This window comes from Mauremys reevesii, linkage group 1 (genome assembly GCF_016161935.1).
Source record: "Mauremys reevesii isolate NIE-2019 linkage group 1, ASM1616193v1, whole genome shotgun sequence".
Classification (NCBI taxonomy): domain Eukaryota; kingdom Metazoa; phylum Chordata; order Testudines; family Geoemydidae; genus Mauremys; species Mauremys reevesii.
Genome location: NC_052623.1, coordinates 21259582 through 21273421, shown reverse-complemented (window position 1 = coordinate 21273421; position 13840 = coordinate 21259582). Strand labels below are relative to the sequence as shown.

General features: G+C 44.4%; 1 protein-coding gene across 5 annotated transcripts in view; it reads left to right on the top strand.

Annotated features, from left to right (window-relative positions):
- Positions 1–13840, top strand: part of RSF1 (remodeling and spacing factor 1) — a 125502-nt gene that overhangs the window by 12352 nt on the left and 99310 nt on the right. Inside the window, exon 1 of one of the 5 annotated variants that reach the window (XM_039503934.1) lies at positions 9659–9677. The exons of the other annotated variants lie outside the window; for them this stretch is intronic. The gene's annotated coding sequence lies outside the window, so the exon portion shown is untranslated. Of the gene's footprint in view, positions 1–9658; positions 9678–13840 lie in introns of those variants that run through there. 5 annotated transcript variants of the gene reach the window in all.

Below are 13840 nucleotides of genomic sequence, written 5' to 3'. Positions count from 1 at the left end.
AATCAGTGCAAAAATTAACTTCACAGTTTTCTAAGAGAATATTGGGGTTAATATCGGGATGGGGAACAGGGGAAAAAGCAACAAATAAAAGTAAGAGTATTGACAGTAAAAGCAGTTTAAAGCTGTGGTTTATTTAATGAACTCTACATTAATTGTACATACACATGTATATCTTTTATTGCACTGCCTAACTTTGGTAGCCTTGCATTTATGCTTATCATAAATAGGTATTCAAGAAAATTCAACAGATAATTTATTAACATAAAAATTATTTTAATATACTTGAGTGGTTCAAAATTCAGGTGAAAATTGGTAAAGACCAGATAATAGCTTTCATAAAACCTGCACACTTTTTACTAAAAAAAAAAAAAGCTTTACGTTTTCATTAATCCACTTTGGAAGCAGATTTACTCTAGTTCAGGAAGAGTTATCCCTCAATATAGCTGGTGTGGATGCATCACCATTTTGAATTAACTGTTCTGCTTCTGGTGGTACTCCATTTGCTATCCCACACTGCACTGCTGCACACGTTGGTGGGCCTGATTCACTGTGAGACCTCTAGTGCTCCATGTCCGGAGTCATCTTGACCAGATGTCACCTCCCTGTTTGAATACTGGCCTGCAGGTAGGTGTACCCCTTAGTGGTGCCAGCTCGTGGTGAGTTCACACACTTGGAGTCCATTCTGATTTCAGCAGCAATGTCCTATGTGGGCCTTTTAGAGGTCCTGGATGTCCTTGGCCTCTGAGAAGAGGAGCAGGTCTAATCCAGTCTGAACACAAAATGCGAAGAGACATAAGAGGCTATCAGACCAAATGAAGGAGAGGGGGCAGTCCAGGACTTAGTGCAGTTCCACAACAAAGAAATGGAGTTCTGGCAGTGTTATAAAAGTACCAGGCATAGTAATACTACCTCTGGCAGAGGTCACAAAACTCATACCTATTGTGAAGAGCCAGACTGGATTCTTGCAAGGGAATGCATCACTGAACCCCAGCATGCAAAGACACCCAAACAGGACCTCAAGTGAGAAGATTGCCACGGCCAGACAAGATCTCTTCAACCTGCAAAACCATGAGGCAGGGAGAGTGAAGGAGACTCTGAAAACGCAGCCAGAGAACCAGCCTGACAATACTTGAGAGGGACCTTTTCCCGTAAGGATTGTGTGCTATATTATAATACACACGTATAGGGGGGTTTAAACAACATCTTTCTGGGTATCATCAGGGTACCACCATGTTGGGTGGATGTGAGCTGGTATCCCCTTTCCAGTTGCTTGGCTTTTATCCTCCCATCCATCTGACATGCTCAAAATGGCATCCTTAAGCTCCAAAGTGTTGTTTCTCCAAAATATTAAATCCCATTACCATCAGCCAAATGTGCCTGCCCCCTATTTCTGTGCTGCTTATTGCTCCCTCCCTCTGTTCAAGATGGCAGTACCATAGGGGTTTTAAAAAAATCATACACATTGCATGGTAGGCATGTTTATTGTAGCTACAGATAAAGAAAGAGGAAAAAGCAATAGGAAAAATACTTTGGCTCACAGTTTGACCAATGCCCCGTGTTGTAGTGGGAGATTTACCTCAGACATTTGTCTACAGAGACATTTCAAAATGCATAGAGATTGTAAGGCATTTGTGGCTGTTTTAATCACACACTTACTATTAACCCCTAGGGTTCAAAAGAATTACTGCAAACGTATTTATTTTGCAGGGCACTTTGTGCTAGTCTGCAGATATTTTAAAAGAGAACTTAAGGAAAAGATAGTGCTCTAGTTTGGCATTTGCACTGCAAAAAATGCAGCTTTCTTGTGGTTGCCTGTATAAGAGGTGGTTCCCTTCCATTCCTGTACCAGATGTGGGTGCACCATTCTGGCAAATAACAGTGTGGCATATCTTCCCACTTTGCCCATTGCCTTTTGAACAAGATCCTTTTCTGCCTTTTGGGGATGCTTCTTAGGGTAACATCCTCCAACCTAAGGAAAGCCTGTAGAGGTGCACATGCAATTATGAACTTGTTCTCTGCTGTTCACCCCTCCCCCAGGCCACCACCAAGCCAGCATTGGTACAGGGGTCCTGTACAAGGGGGTAGCAAAATGGAATACATTTTACCATCTCCAAACTCCCCCTAGACTGGGTTGAGCCCATGGGAATAAAATTCCAGTTTGAGGAAAAAGCAATGGTTTATCAGTGTTGGCATGGAAACTAGAATTGGGACAGTAACTACTTGTGCTGTTTCTCTGCCCTTCAGTACCTGACACACAGCAGCCCCCACAGACAGGAGCATTATCGGAGTCTGAAGACATGGCAGATTTTTTGGACGTGGAAGGGGGAGATGTGTTCAGTCATCTTCTGCCTCTCCTGGGATGTAGCCATAAGGTCACTAAAGAGTGGAGGCAAGGTTTCCTTCACCATGATACCGAGGAGGAGAGGGAACTGATGAGGGATCTCATTGCCAATTCAGTAGTATAACATGCAAGGCCGTGCACTTAGGATTTAATAGTAAGAATTTCTGCCACAAGCTGAGGGCTTATCAGTTGGAAGTGACAGAGGAGGAGAGATACCTGGGTGTGTGGGTCGATCACAGGGCAACTATGAGCCGACAATGTAATGCAGCTGTGAAAAAGGCAAATGCAATCTTAGGATGTATTAGGTGAGGTATTTCCAATAGAGAAGTATGAATGCTATTGTGCAAGGCACTAGGAAAAACCTCACTTGGAATACTGTGTACAATTCTGGTCATCCATGTTCAAGATAGATGAGTTTAAACTGGAACACATGCAGAGAAGATCTAGTAGGATGATCAGGGGATTGGAGGACCTATCTTATGAGAGCAGACTGGAAGAGCTTGGCTTGTTTCATCTAGCAAAAAAGAAGGCTGAGGGTGGGGATATGATTGCTCTCTGTGAATACATGTGCAGAGGAGCAGGAGAGGAGGTAAATACCAGGGAGGGTGGAAAGCTATGTAAGCTAAAGGACAATGTCGGCACAAGAACAAATGAATATAAACTGGCCATGGACAAATTCTAACTGGAGATTAGAAGAAGGTATCTACCCATCAGAGGGGTGAAGTTCTAGAACAGCTTCCCAATAGGCGTTGCGGGAGGCAAAAAACTTAGTTAATTTTGATAGCTGGACAAGGGAGGAGGGATAGCTCAGTGGTTTGAGCATTGGCCTGCTAAACCCAGGGTTGTGAGTTCAATCCTTGAGGGGGCCATTTGGGGATTGGTCCTGCTTTGAGCAGGGGGTTGGATTGGATGATCTCTTGCGGTCCCTTCCAACCCTAATAATAATCTATGAAATTTCTGGGTTGTTTATGATGATGAGGGCTGAGCGTAACCATCCTGGGGCTCACTCCTGGTTTATGTCATGTGTTTCTAAAGCTCATGCTGCAGGATTTCAACTGGCCACCGGCAGGGGTCAGGAAGGGATTTTCCCCCTCCCCTGCCCCCCACTTATTCTGGAAGGGTTTTTTTTTTTTTAACCTCCTTCCTCTGAAGCATCAGAATATAGTCATGGCTGGAGATGGAACACTGAAGTGGGGGGCTTCTGAGATGGCACTGAACAGTCTTTCTCTTGGGTGCTTGGCTGGCTAGTTCTTGCTCACAAGCTCAGGAGCTAACTGATTGCCATATATGTGGTCAGGAAGGAATTTCCCCCCAGCTTAGATCGGCAGTGAACTTGGGTTTTTTCACCTTCCTCTGCAGCATGTGGGTTCGGGTCACTTGCCAGGATTATCTTTCTTAAGATAGTGCATTTCAGTTCTTCCTCTTCTCTTCTTGAGGCACATCATAATCTGGTCTCTTGTGGGTTGTAGTACTTTGGTCTCATTTCAGTTGTTGGGTTAGTGTGCGGGTGGTGAGTGGTGGTGTAGGCCTTGATATACGGAGGTCAGACTGGATGATCTAGTGGTCCTTTCTGACCTTAGACTCTGACAAAGAAAAGGATATGCGGGCACAGATACTGGAGGAAATGATGCAGAGGCAGATAGCCCTGGTGAAGAGCATAGTGGTACTGTGTTCATGGCCATCCCTTGAACCTAGCTTTGTCCTGCACCTGCTTGAGATTACTGTATGCTGGACACCCCTTCCCTTCCCCTACTGCAGGGAACAGGTCCTTTGCTCGCTGTCTCATACACCAAAACATAGAACAGTTTTGACCCATTTCCCTACCTACACGTGATTGTGACCTCATCAGCACAAACTTGTGTGCTTAGCACTTCTGTTGGTTTTATGGTTTCACTGTATGATCATTAAGGATTTCATAATTTACAACTGTTAATTTCATAAAATGCATGTATGAAGCATAATAAAACCCTTGCACAAAGGTATGTACATTTTTCACCACTCTGCCCAGGCCTTATAGTAGTAGCACGGTGTGTCTCTGACCTACTCAGCCTCTCTGGTGGTTCATAATGGTCAGAAAGTCTCCATCTCTGCCTCCCACCCTTTGGAGGGGTTCTCTTCTTGCTCTCTCAGATGTTGTGCAGATGCAGAAAGTACCTATCACAGGGCAAATATTGCTCAACAGCCTGCAGCCTTGTCATGATGCACTTCCACCTTCCCCTTCAATCTTTCAAATGCATGCTTCACTGTTCCTCTGCAGCTACTCGGTATAGTTAGACAGAACCTTTCTCCTATCCAAATGCACAGTAAAAGGCTTTATAAGCCAGGGTAGCAAAGGTCTCCAGAATGACAGTAGGAAGTCACAATGCCATTAGTGTTCACAGTGGTTTTGGAGGAAAAAATGTATTTCCCATTGCAAAAAACAGATCTGAGTTTCTAAAGAGCCAGGTGGCAAACCTTCCACCATGTTCAACCAGGTCTTGCAGCACCACAGAGAAATACCTCTTTCTGTTGACTAACTCTGAAGGCTGGTATGACAGGCAAAGAATGGGCTGGTAGCAGTTGTCAATGGTGAGCTTCCTGATAGCAATGAGTGTGTGCTTTTTCCATGCTCGGGGGAACCTTCGTATAGATGTTCTGTCACTGCATTTCCAGGTTCTGCACAGACTCTAGGAAAGTGTCCTATGTCATCCAAAGTTCTACTGCTGGTCATCCTGGGTCTGCATAACTGTCTCGTCCCACCAGTCAGTGCTAGCTGGCCATGCCCAGAAATGGTGCTCTACCAAGAGAAGCCATTCCAGAAAAAGTTCATGTAACAATTAGATTATTTCAGGCTCTGCCTTCTCTGCCAGTATCACCACAGCCCTGCCATGGCTTTTTCCAAGTCATTCAAAGATATCCAGCAGCATGACTGCCAATATACATGTGCATCAGCCTGTTCGTATTAATGACTACCAGGATTGTGGCACTCAGCAGTGTTCCCTCTGATATCTGGTAGTGTTTTGAAAATGGCACCGGCTCTGAAAAGCCAGATGAATGAGGGGATGATACAAAGGGAATCATAGGAATTTTAGTTTGATTCTAGTCCCATAATTTCATTGGCTTCTGGCAAGTATCCCACAATGCTCCACAAAAAATAAAATCACAGAATACACAGAGCCTAGCAGCAGTGGAATGTTGCACCATGTGATGTCTGCCCAGAATATTGTATGCTTACATTGAAAACATGCAGTGCTGTGTGGATGCACAGATTCAAAATTGAGGGCATGTTAGCTGGCATAGCAAAGCAGTGTGGATCTGCTGCACTGAGAATTATTCCCGATGAGTTAAAATGGGGGAAAATAATCCAAAATAACGTTCATGTGTAGGCAAGCCCTTAATGTTAAATAACAGTAGCTGAGCTGCTAACTATCATAACCATAATATAATTAGGTTCAACATCCATGAGGAAGTTAAGGTACCAAACACTGACACCGTAATCCTGAACTTTTAGAAAGGGAGCTCTCAAGAAGAAGAGTACCTTAAAGGGTCTACAGTAAAAAGTAAAGGAAACAAAATCCTTAGTTGTGACATGTATCCTGCTTAAGAAAACAGTAGTAGTCTCAGGAAGCATGCATACCTCTGAACAAAAAGGGAACCAGCATGGGTAAATGGCTAAATTTGTGAGGTTATTTGAGTCAAGCAGAAATCCTCCAAAATTTGGAAAATTAACTTTTGTGAAGCAAATAAGTGAGAGCATAAATTACAGCACACAGTATGTAAGAGTGGAAACTAGGAGGCCTAAGATGGATTTTTGAACAGCAAATACGAAGATGTAAAAACAAATTCTTTATGTATATTAGAAGCAGGAAGCCTGGAAAGAATTGGTGGTTCTGTTGGATTACCAGGTTTAAAGGGAGCAATTAAGGTAAAGATATTGCTGAGAGGTTAAATAACTTCTTTGCATCAGGCTTCACCACAGAGGATGTTAGGAAGATACCTATCTCAAACCTGCTCTTTTCTGGTAATGAAGCGATGTACTATCGGACTGATGGATTAAAAGTGGCTGTGCTGGGACAAACAATTTTAAAAAGCAATGTCACTAGGCCCTGATGGTATCCATCCAAGTGTTCTGTAGGAGTTTAAGAATGAAATGGATGAGATGCTAATAAAATGTGCAGTCTTTCATTAAAAACTGATACTATACCAAAGAATTGGAAAATAGTGAATGTTATACCTATATTTTAAAAAAAAATCTAGCGGTGATACAAGGGATTTATAGAAAGCTTTACATCTGTACTGGGTAAATTGGTGTAATCATAATTTAAAATAGAATAATAAAACATCTGAAATATAAAGTCTAATCCTTTATTCAAAGAAAAACCATATGCTGCTATCTATTAGAATTTGTTGAATGTGAATAAAAGAAAACTGCTCAACACAATTTACTTTGAATTTCAAAAGACTTTTGACAAGTCATTAGTAAAAGGCTACTAAAGAAATGATACAGTCACAGGGTGGGAGGCCAAAGTGGTGGTTTAGATAAAAAAGATAGGAAACCAATTTTCATCATGGCAGAAGGTTAACTAAGTCTAGTGTCTACAGTATTTATTAACATTTTGGAAAAGGTGGATGTGCAGTCAGGTAGAAAAAAATTGCAGATGAATTATTCAGGTTAGATAAGTCCAGAGAGGAACTTCAGCAAGGTAGGTGAATGGAGAAACACACTGTAAATGTGTTGTTGTAAATGCAAGTAATTACTCCTGGGGAAATTCTGTCCCCAAAACCGAAATATTATGCAACAAAAATTAATTCTTTTCACAATATTTTCGAATGCTGTAAACTTCTGCATATTTTACTTGTCAGAATAACACAATATAATCACCAGTTTCAATTATTTTTGGTCATTTATTTAAAAATACCTGTCAGCAAGTATGTCTGTAACAATACAGACAACAAAAAAGATTCCTTACTAGTCATATTAATACAGAACTTTGAGTAGTAATTTATGTAAACTACAGTACAGAACGGTATTTCTTGCACCCCTCGGATGCAGTGCAAAGGCTTAGGGGAGTTGGATAATGGAGGAGCTGAGGGAGAGGGAAGTAATTGCTGGAAAGGAGTCTGGGTGTGAACTTGGAGGGTTGTTGTGTATGAGTGGGAAAAGTATGGAACAAGTTTTTTGGAGGGCGGGGAGGAATTGTTAGGGCGCTTCCCCCATGCAGACCCTGGCTGACCCCTAGCTTCTCCCATTCAGTCAGGCACATCTGCTCTTGTCCCCATGTGTCCTTGCACCCCCTATCCATATGTGTCCCTCCACCCCCATTCATTACCCCTCTGTTCCTATGTGGCCCTGCACCCTCTTCCCCGTTAAAAGATGAGTGATTAAAATAATTAAGGACATGGAAAAAGCTCTCATTAAGAGAAATTGAAAATACTGGCATTGTTTATTTTAGAGAGGAGACAAATGTATACAAAAATGTGTGGCATTAGGAACGTGTATTAGGAACTTGTGTTCTTCCTGTTTCCATAATAAAATAATGAGGACATTTAATGCAACTGAAAGGTGGTTAATTCAAACTTGATAGAAGGAAATACTTTTTCACAAAATGCATAATTAGACTATAGAATTCATTGCCATAGGATATAATTGAAGCCAAGAACGTAGCAAGTTTTAAAGGGAATGTTGGTCATTTGGCTAACGAATATCCAGAATTACAATAAAAATACTTAAATTAGTGATATACATAGAGACTGGCTTAGGCCTGTATATAACTGTTCACAGTTAGGAGGACTAGATATTAATCAAGTGACAGGTTATTCCACATTTCCTGTGGGGTTTCTTGCACCTTCATCTGAAGTATCTGGGCAGGCCATGGACAGAGACAAAGATACTGGACTAGATGGACTACAGGTCTGAATTCTTATGACACTTCCTACATTCTCACCAAATGGAAGAAAAAAACACTGGCCACAACTATAAACACGCCCTCTCTCACAGCTTGTTGTAGTTCTGACTTGTGTCAGCTAAGGTGAGAGGGGAAACTAGAATTTTTTTGGTCTAAAAATATAAGAGGAGGAAATTCATTCTCATTTATGGATATGTATTTGTATGGTGTACTGCTGTCTCACCCAGAGTTATTCCAGGGGTTGACGAGAAAGCTCTGATATGGCTCCATTTTTTTTATTTTTATTTTCCAGGATATGCAAAGCGGTGATTAGCGACTGCTCCTCTACCTCCAGAACACTCATCTGTGGAGTCCTACACGGCATCATGCTCTTCTCCCATTCTTGTTAACATCTACGTGCATTTACTGGGGGTGGAGGAAGCTGTGAGAGACCATTGTCTCAAATACCAGTAATGTTCAGATGATATCCAGGGCGTCATCTTTATCTAAATTGGTGTGGATAGTATTTAGCTGAGATAAATGGCTGCATGATAGGCAGTTGACTGAAGCTCAACCAGGGAAAGAGATGGGATGTTGATGGGCATAGTGAAATACTTGTAAGACCTAGCATCCACTATCAATTTACCATTCTGTGCAGGAGACTGCCTCTAATTTTTCAAATTGGTCTGCATCTTATAGGTCCTCTTGGGTTCTTTACAGATGCTGGATAATGGATAATAATGGCCCCCTGAAAACATAGCCTTGGCTACTTCATGTGGAGTAGGGAGGAAAATTAGATTATCAGCCATTGGCCTGTTGTGACTCTAGTGATCCTCTTTTAGGAGGTGCTCTAATACTATAGTGATTGGCACCATTGCAAGAACCTGGCTGGAATATAGTAAGAGCAATGTGTTCTTATAGATCAGTGGTTCTCAAACTTTTGTACTGGTGACCCCTTTCACATAGCAAGCCTCTGAGTGTGACAGCCCCCCCCCCTTATAAATTAAAAACACTTTAATATATTTAACACCATTATAAATGCTGGAGGCAAAGCGGGGTTTGGGATGGAGGCTGACAGCTTGCGACCCCCCATGTAATAACCTCGTGACCCATTGAGTCCCCACCCCGAGTTTGAGAACCCTTGTTATAGATAGATCATTGGTCTGACTCAGTATAGCCTTTTCTTATGCTCTGAAGAATAAGATAAAGAGGAGGCTTACAAAATGATGTGGAGGAATAGTAAAGGTGAGGATAGGAAGCAAGTAGGGAGAGAATTTCATATTTGAGGAAGAAAAAGCAAGAAGATAGAAAACAGGAGAGGTACACACAAGGAAAGAGAAACTTAGCTCCCAGAGACCATGCTGCTTAAATTGGAAAAAACATTGCGTCCAGGAACAGCACATGAGGCATGTGGAAGCAGAAAGATAGCTCTGGGAAGGTCTAAGTACCTGAGTTAAGGCGCACAAAAAATAGTGAGCCTGACACAGTTTATAAATTTGACTCTTATTAGATTTGCCATTGCAATACACTGTTCTGCCATGTTTTTGCAGTGAATTCTGATGTGGTTCTTAACAAGTCATTTTCACTAAAGACAGAAAAGAAGAGATTACTGAAAGTACAAGAAAAGCCTTATTTGAAACTTCATTGACTGGTTTAAAAATCTCTAAGAATTATCCCTTCCAACATTACCATTAGGAGACACTCTGGATAGCAGATAGAGTTTCAAAATTGATTTGGCAAAATAACTTCTTACCAACATTTTCGCACACATTCCCCTGGCTTGTGAGTTTGGTACCTTGTGCACAGCAGTGTTCACTGCAACCTTAAACGTTTGTGTGGGGGAAGAAGTTGGTTAAGAAACAGTGGCTCCAGAAGTTGAGACAGTCACCCTGTTCATGTCCTGTCTCTTCGCCTTGCCTCTGTCATCCTTGTTCTGTTAGATGGCTTTTAAAGTTCAACAACTTTGTGTTCATTTTGTTGTTGGGCCTGTTGTCCCTTCCGGTAGATTCTGGCTCTGTTTCTATCTTTCTTGCCCACTCTGTCCCTATTTATGGTTGTCCACTTCTGAGCTGTGATATATCGCTTCAGTTGCCAATCGTGAAACTGACTAGGACTGAAAGCAAACACAAACATTTAAAAACATCTAATGTGTTGTATCAGTGTTGACTGTGTATACAAATTCGAACTCTCACATACCATTTCTTCATCCACCAACTTCGCCCATTGCCATTGTGGGGTGTATCCAATGCAAATTGGAATGTTCTCTCTTCCCTGCCATTTGCACATTGGAATTTCCATCTCATCGGCGGAAAAAATGGAAAATGTTCCAGGCTCCGTCACGTTCCCCCTGAATGCTTTCGCCCGCACCGGCGGAGCAAATGGAAATCTTGTCGCGCCTCTTCTGTTTCTGTACAGCAACGCCGCTCTCACATCGCGCAGTATGGCACCCAGCACACTCATCGCTGCACTCGGTGGCCGCGAGTGGCGCCAGACCTCAGACATCGTACAGCCATCAGTCAGAGGAGAGGGCAGGAGTGGGAGGGCCGCGTGAGGGTGGTGAGAGTGGCACATGGTGCTCAGAAAGCAGCGAGCCCGGGTGGAGACTGCTGAGGTGGTGGAAGTCTATGGTGGTCAAGGTGGTGGTTTGGGCAGGAGAGGGGACAACTGCAATGCTGGGTGGCTGCAGCTCTGCTGCTGTCTGGAGGACATGACACTGTGCAGGATGCAGACTGTGTGTGAGGCTGTGTGCACTCTGAGCCCCAGCTGCTGCTGCTGCCTGGAGCGCCAGCACACAAGGATGCGAAGCTGCAGAACCAGTGCGGTCTGCAAAATGCGAGCAGGCCTGGGCCTTGCCCACCAGACAGCACGCTTGCTGTGATTACTTGTAGTCAAGAAACTATACACTGGGGATTGCTGTGTGGCTCCCGAGCGCCCACGCAATCATATGGCAACCAACGAGCTAATGGGATTCTCAATCCAGTCCAGGTCGATGCCAGGACTCACATCCCAATCCTGGGTGGCACCCAAATGTCCAGGGCATCACTATCCTAGGGCTACTTTTCAATGGTGCTGCAAGCTGTGGTGGACCATAAGGGTTTTTTTTCAATGGGCAAGCTGTGTGTGGGGCAGGGGGCTACTGGCAGTGCCAAAGGGCAGGTTGGGCAGGGGCTAGAAAACGCTGGCTGCGTGTAGGTTTCAGTCTGGTCTGTTCTGTGTAGAGGCTCAGCAGGTTTCTTACCACAAACTCAGGGAACCTGGCCAGATGCGAATATGTGATCTCTTGAACCCGGGACAAGGCTCGCCCGCACCCTGGAGGAACTCTTCAACTACCGGCTCCCTCCCTGGACACTGAAAAGGAACTCTTCTGGCTCGGCTGAATGGGATGCAATGGTGGTGCTGAAGTGGCTTGTAGGAGAAGAGTGGGGAGATGGCGGACCTGGCACGATGCAAAGCTGGCAACCCGAATAGGAAAAGGCGGCTGCCTTTTGGTGGTGCTGTGAATCGCCTGATCAGAATCGCCTGGTAGCTGTTTGTTATCTGCCAGTGCTCTGCAATGCTGAGAGCTGGCCCTAGTCAAGAGCCTATGACCAGGGAGGAGAGGTGATAGCAAGGAGCGCAGCTGTGACTGTCCACTTGAAGGGCCAGGAGGATTTTATAGCAGCCTGATCATAAACCATGATTTTTGATTTAAATTTTTGATCATGTTAAAATTTTCCCATGTTTTAGTAATTTTGGGAAATCAAACTCTTTCTTTGTTTTTCTCTAATTCTTTCGTTGATGGAAGCATTGGTCTTTGCATTCATGATAATAAATCTGTGCATGGTGTGCTGGTTTTGTGCACTGAAGGGTGGGGGGGTGTGAAGGGTGGGGGGTTGGGGTTTGGGTGGGGGGGGTGAGGGGGGAAGGGTGGGGGGGTGGGGGGGGGGGTGAGGGAAGGGGGAGATGATCTCCCTGGATGAGGTCTTCTTTGAGGGGCTCAGGCACCAAGGAGGCTGATGTGCACCGGGAGTGCAGTGCTTGGGAATTCTGGCAGGCAAAGGGGGACCTGGCTGCAGGCAAGACTGTGCAAGGACACCACACCAAGCATGCGGTGCACAGTGACTGTCACGAGTGTGCCCAGCCTGTTGACCTGTGCAGCCTGTCTGTGACCCTGCACTGTGGGGCTATGCAGTGTGTGATGGCACTGCCTAATGCGACAGAAAAGAAAAGAGTAGAACAGAAAGAACAGAAAACCAGAAAACAATCAAAACAACAGACAGTAAACAGTTAACAGTACATGTGCTAGTTAAAGTAGAACTTGGTGTTGGGACTGGTTGATGCTGTGTTTGGTGATGTTGTAAAAAATTTTGCAAGAGGTATGTCTGAGTTCATTTGTGTTGTCATTATCGTTGCGGTTGCCCCTCAGTCCCCTCCGGCCTTGGCCCAGGACAGGGGGTCTTTGGGTGGAGGGCGGTGGAGGGGACACTGCAGGGCAGCTCTCCTGCTGCAGCTGGAGGGCTCTCTCTCCTGCTCTGCAGCGGTCCTGCAGAACATCTACGGCGCCTTGCTCCTCGCGTTGTCCTCTGCTAGAGTAAGCAGCCTGCGCTCTCGCCCCGCTGCTTATCCTGCCGCTGCCTCTGCTCTGCTCTGCTGTGTCCTGTCTCTGGCTGTCTGCTCTGGCTCTCCGCCTCTGCCTCCTGCCTGCCGCTCTGCAGTGGCTCCTGTTTTCCTTCTTCTCCATTAATCTGTCTTTTGAGCCCGCCTCTGCCGAGGGCAGTCCGCGAAAGGGATGGGTGGCTGTGAAGGATAAAAGATTTCGAGTGTGAAGATGATTTGTGCAACAGTAAAACAAAAACAAGTTGCCAGCAGTCAAGTAAGAACACAGTTCAAGTTCTCAAGAGAGGAGATCAACCAAACTCTGTGAGATTTCGGAACTATCTGAACTGCGATCGCGGAATACGCCTATTGGCGCGACGCTGCTGAGAGAGAGACAGCGCTGGAGAGAGACAGCTGCCTCCTTCCACTTACCTAGCTCCTGCCACAGAGTTAGTGCTTAGCTGTGTGCTGCTGCTGCTGGAAAAAGCACTGCAAAAGCAGAAGTAATGGCGCTCAGAAAGATTTTCCTCCGGAAAGACGGAAAAATCGTGCCTGCTTTCTTTGGCTGTGCTGCTGCACTGCTCTGTGGTCATTCTTATGCAAAGTAAAACTCTAAAGTCTCTGTTGTAAAGTAAACTCTGTTAAAATCTAAAAAAATCTGGTAGTAAAATGCAAGTATGCACAAGTAAAACAGTACACTACACAACACTAATCTACACCTAATCACACTAATTATCACCAGCCTAGGCACGGTCAGAGGATGGAGCGGATGCTCACAGGCCAGAGCGGATGCCAGCATGCAGACCACGCCGCTGCAGCCATACGCCATACGATCCTGAGGCTGAGGATTGCCTCCCTGTGGCGGAGCTTCAAGAAGCGCGGAACACAAACAACTCTACCCAACCACAGGCAACTCACCTGCTCTGAGGCTCCTTCTTTGACCTTTTTTTCTCTGAGACTGAGCTGACTATAGAGACACCCATTTTGCTGTATGTGTAGTGTTGCTATGCTTTATTTATATTTAAAAATTTAATTTTTTATATATTTTTTATTTATTTTT